This window comes from Amblyomma maculatum, chromosome 5 (genome assembly GCF_055883805.1).
Source record: "Amblyomma maculatum isolate TAMU_Amacu chromosome 5, ASM5588380v1, whole genome shotgun sequence".
Taxonomy (NCBI): Eukaryota; Metazoa; Arthropoda; class Arachnida; order Ixodida; family Ixodidae; genus Amblyomma; species Amblyomma maculatum.
In genome coordinates, this window is record NC_139348.1 from 107,440,087 (window position 1) to 107,446,086 (window position 6,000).

The following is a 6,000-nucleotide window of genomic DNA, read 5'->3' on the forward strand; positions in this document are numbered from 1 at the left end:
AACAGAAAATACAATTTCTTAGCACAGACCAGGCGTTGTCGCCTATTGGCATCAGGTGCGACGCCAGCCTTAAACGTTAAACGTTTTGGCGAAAAGTGCCGAGTACGTGTTGTAGTTTCGGCACCAGAATGCCTGGATTGCAAATGACATCTAGTAAATGAGGCACATACGTGCTCAGTTTGCAGGAATACTTTGGGGTACAATTAAGCTTCGCATTTAGGCGTATATATGACGCGATGGCTTTCATGGCTCCCGTCTCCGCCTATAGCTTTGCCGATTGTCATACATGAAATATGCTCTTCGACAAACCGTGAATTCCTTCATACGTGCCTCAATTATCTCGCACATTCTCATTAAAATACAGCCGTTTTCTAGCATTGTTTGTTGACTATCACCCGACATACATATAATCCCTGCTACGAACGTCCCCGCGTGGTCTGGTAGTAGCGCGGCTAACTAGCAATCCAAGGGCCGCGGAGATTTTGGTTTTCATTTTATAGGAGCTCCCCTCATATTTATATTTCCTGCCAACACTTGCATGTCATTCGCTCTCAACACAATCGACTAGTCACAACAAGGCCATGTGAATTACCAACTGCCACATGGCAGAGACAAGATGGTGAGTTTTAGCTGGAGTTTCAAGATGATGGTACAGTTAATACTCTCGAGTAAACAAAGCACACCAGACCTCTCGTTGACTTGGATGCAGCAGTAGTGGTGTTACATAACGGAGAGATAGTTTTCGCCTGGACTGTCACATGGGACGCATGGGCCACACTGGGTGCAGTATCAGCGAGCGCTTCCCAGAATGCTGGAAAACAGTTGGATAACCAAGTAATAGAGGTCATTCAGCTCACCACATTTACAATTGTTCTCGAAATTAAGGCGTTCTAACTGAAACGAACAAGTACAATGCGCGTGTTCAGCAAAGCGAAATTTGCACATCTTTTTGAACTCTTGTGTACGTCGAACCGAGAAGATAGCTCGGTCAGTTGCCGTTCCGTAGCGCTTGGAAAAAGGAATTAGTTTCTAGAATTAGTTGCCATCGCACACACCTACAGAAACTAACATAAATAAATTCCAAGAGCTACTTCGCGGTGACGGAAATGTGTAGAATATTTGGTGTTGTTTTTCTTTCCTCTTTTGATGTTATATAACGGTTCTTATTGTAATTGTTGCTAATTGCATCGTGTTTTGTTTTTTTACAATTGTATCCCCCCTTCCCTATGTAATACCCTCCTTTGGAGGGCCTTTAGGGGCAACCTGAATAAATAAATAAAAATAAAAAACAATTTCTCCACTCCAGCTTGAAACGAGAAGACTACGACCATGATCGAAAATGAGCGTGAGGTGTCTGCAGCGTACTGTGTGTGTGGTTTTTTTTTTTGTCTCTTTTGAATAATGTCATGCGGTTTTATGACGAGTGTCGCCGTGTTGTTTGCTCATAATGCCTGATGTGTGGACTAAAGTTGTATAGACCTCCAGCATCCGTCATGTAAACCATACCTTTTTGTGGTTTTCGCGTGCCATAAAAGTGACATAATGCTGGTTATTCGTCTTACTACATAAAAATGTCATTCAGGAGCACTGCAGCAATGGAGAGTGTAGAATTTTAATCGGTGTACTTATATCTTCACCGGGACATTTTGTGTGAGTACGTATTAGATGAAAAATGTGCCGAAATCGGTGTACCTTTTGTTGTTTACGTGTTATTTTAAGAGTAGTGGTGCAAAGCAGCCCCAAGGAAGCACTTTCCTACTGAAAAACCAAAAGTTCTACGGAGCAATAACCTCACAAAATCTCATCTAATCATATAGACTCTAAAACGGTGCACATCATTATTGTAAAATATCGTACATAATTTATGATAATGTACAAGAAACTATGACAACGTATGCAATTATATGCGACTTGTATGTTATTTCTTATGTGAATTGAGTGAGATTGTGTGAGAAAATGGGAAATAATTGCCTCATACAATTTTTTCAGTGGGGTTGGTTTGCCAAAAGCACGACTGGTGCTGTTAAAAGGTAGAGTACCAGGTGACGATATTTTACATCCCGTCCTTTCTGCTTGCGCGATAGTTAAAATGTGACCGACAACATCAAGTTTCGGATCCACTACTCATGTAGTCGGCTCGACCGGCAAAAGCACGTAGAAATGCTTCCTCCTGCACAAGTGTTTCTGGTATGCTTGCATCGCACACAGGAACTTGTGAATGTCTGTCTGCCGCATGACTGTTCTCGATGTCCAGTGGGGAATAAATGCTTCACTTTGCTGGAACAGAAAGCAGTTTCAATGGGTCGTGGGTGGCGAGCGAAAAGGTTTCATCAGGGACTTCTGTTTTTGGGCAATCTGTAAATGCCCTTACTTATTTTCCAGGGATGCCGTTTCATTCGATGTGGTACCTCACCACTGGCGCTGGATTTCAGTGCCTCATACCTGGAGTTCATGGGTGAGTGTTTCAACATACTTAAATTTGCCGGAATCGAACAAGCCATATTTACTTCACTACGGATGCTAAGCGCACAACGTCACTTTTGCTGCACTCTCATAGGTGGCAATAGCTAAATATCTTGCGGCTTCTTTAGGTGAAAATTCTAATGTTCGTATATAGCTAAAACACCCTCGAAAATGAAATGCACTTGGAAACAACCGGCCACTTCCTGTAATATATTGTATTGCTCCGCAGACAAATCCCCGCACTGAACGAGTCCAACATCCATACTTTTTATCGAGAGCTACTTTTGGCCGCATTGTACATATGTTCTACTCGAAGTGTACTAAAAGCCCCCTGCTATGGTCTTGGAAGAAGACCGGCAGTATTTTAAATAAATAAATAAATTTCCCCTGTGGCGGTGGCCGAGTCGTGGTAGCACCGCTCCTACATCGTATCTGGCGAGCTACATCATTGGTGTAGTACTAATGACTAATGGCTAACTAGTCGCTGATCATGACTAATGACTAACTAGTCACTAACTCGACTAATTAGTCATTAAACATGGCTAAATAGTCATGAGTAATGACAAATGACTGGTAATGATGTGCGGTCTTGACGTCACAACTGGTAATGACGTCACCAGGCAATTCACGCATATACGAAATTGACCCCGCCGGGCTTTGGATCCAGGCGTCCGTGCTGCACCATTCATTTCGCGCTTCCTCGAATGCCGCACCACACAGCATATAGAAGCGGACTCAGTGCAGCGCGTAACAGTGGCGTTCCAGATTGGTTTAGAGGAGAAAAGGCGCAGTATCTGTCACAATTCTCCGCGAACAACCGTAAGGAAATGGAGACAGGTGGGAGTGAAAATAGAGAGAAAGAGGTGCCGACAGTTTCGCCTAGTTTCTGAAAGAGGTGCATCGACGACGGGGGACAAAGAAGTCTAACCCCTATCTTGCTACGTGTAAATTGGCATAGCTGAGCCAAGCCGCATCCAATTTTTTCACCGTTGAATTAAAAACAAAGAGGTCGAAAGGGCCGAAATCCATCTGACAACTGGTTTGTGGGGTGGTTATGAATCCTCCCTAGCTCCTTAGGACGTTTAGGCACTTTTCAAATATAGCAACTGTTCTTCAAAACTTTCTAGAACAAAGCCAAACTCCCCAGTGCTTTCTTCGGAACTCCGCATGGTCAACATGATACAGCAGGTCATGGCCTCTGGCACGACCTTTACACAAATGTGGTTTTGTGTCTACGTCCCGTACAGTGCCGCGCCGAAGCGCTCCGCTGTTGACTTTCGAGTTGTCGGGCATGTGCTTTGGTGGTAGAAAAACAAGTTGCACCCACCTTCGTTATTGTACTGAGAATAAACTCCAGCGTGTCTTTGGGGATACGTATGTAAATAACGGCAACAATAAATTCGAACACCGTACCTAATTGGCGTGACGTTATTCCTAAATATTTTACTGTACCTCTGAACAAGTTCCTACACAATGTAAATTCACGTGCAAGCCCAAACTATCATAAATAAATAAAATTCGTAAGCAAATATCGAAATAATAATGCAAAACCAAATGGTAGCCGAGTAACATGTGAAATGTACACCGGCCCCATCTTGGTGGCGCTGTCATTAGGACACTCGACTTCTATTTCAAAGACGCGGGATTTATCTTTGCAGTGGCAGCCAATTCACGATGATGGGGAAAAGCAAGGCTCCAATGCTCTGTGCGATACGTTAGATAACTCCAACACGCCATGGTGGCTCAGTGATTAGGGCACTTGGCTACTACGTATTGAGGATCCAGGTAGAACGAGAGGAAGAAGATGGTTTGCATGGTATGAAGGAGCACTGAACAAGGGTAAAGGGGGCACGCCTCAGTTCGCAGAGCGGGCCAAAGTTTCGACAAATGGACTTGTCTTCATCTGGGCAAAGCGATCGTCACTGGCAGGGGTTAAAATATGCTTTTGCTTCGGAAGCAAAAGCGTATTTAAATCCCTGCCTGTGATAATCGCTTTGCCCAGACGAAGACAAGTCCACTTGTCGAAACGCGCCTCGACCTGCGAACTGAGGCGTACCCCCTTTATTCTTGTTCAGTGCTCCTTCATATCGGCTACTTATTAGGAATAAAAAATTCGAACCCGACCGCGACCGGCCGCATTTCGATGGATTGCTGAGGGAAAGGCGCATGGGACACATGCGTTGATGTCAAAACCAGTTAAAGATCCCAAGACAAGTCGAATTTATTCGCATTCTGGATGACTGGGGTGCTAGATTAGAGAAAGTGCATAGAGCGGCCGACTAAGACACAGCTTCTATTTCCCTCTCCTCATTTTTTCAATTCGACATTCCTCCCTTTCCTTTCAGCGCGGAAGGGAAATGCGCGGTAACTGTCTCACTTGTTTTCTGTGGACACCTCAACCGCGCCGTAAGGGAAGGGAGGAAGGTGGGAGTGAAAGTGGAAAGAGGAGCCGTAGTGGAGGACTACGGAGTAATTTCGACCACATCGCACAGCACACGAACGCCTCTTCGTTTCGCCTCCATCGAAACGCAGCCGCCGAGGTAGGGTTCGAACCCGCGTACTCTGGCACAGTAGTCGGGCGTCTTACCACTGCACCTCCCCGACGGAGCAAAAAAAAATAAAAAATTAAGGCGAAAGTCTTTAATGGCTCATACTGTCGTGTACAAAGTGTGTCCCGCTTTTGGGGCGTTATGACTGGCCGAGGCAGAGGTCGGCTAGAATTAGCAGCCTGACGAACGTCACTGTGCCCCTTTAATACGAGCAGACACACACAGCACACTCGCAATGAAGCTGCTCACAACAGCAGTAATAATTACTAATAATATTATTTATTATTATTGATTCACAAGAAATAAAATGCGCAGTGCGAGATTGAGAACTGGTGACAGGTGATGGGGATTGAGCAACGCACTTAGATGAGAAGATTAAAGGTAACAGATTATATGCATTCCATTAGATTTGATCTGTATTACCCTATTAGCCATGTTGGCTTAGGCTCTAAGACAATAACAGGTGCGCTGTAATGATCACACAAACACTAAAATAATATAGTATAAACGAAACTGATATCAATTGCTAGAGCACGGAGTAAATTCAGTCATATCCAAACTGCACGTAGCCCAATATGCAGAGCAATAATTGCAGAAATTCAGCCGTATCAAAACCTAATCACGCTATTTTGGAAACAGCTTACGCTGCCTTCGTAGTATGCTATAGTATGCTTCATGACTGTATTACTAAGATAATCTGGTTCTCAAGTATATGGTGGACTTTTGACGGTAAATCATACTTCACAGTTTGAAGTGAAGTGGAAAAACTGACAAAAGGCCATTAATGAATTTTAAAAAGCATTTTTATCCAGCTTCCCATATAATTATATGGTATTGTATTTAAAGAGGCACGGCGAATTCCTTATACTCTGAAGAAAGATTTACAAAAAGAATGAAGCATCCACAATAATTTGTAGTCCGTGTGTGCAACACTTATTCTCTAATCAAGAATTTGGTGTACCATATCCCTAGTTGCTTATGCGCTATT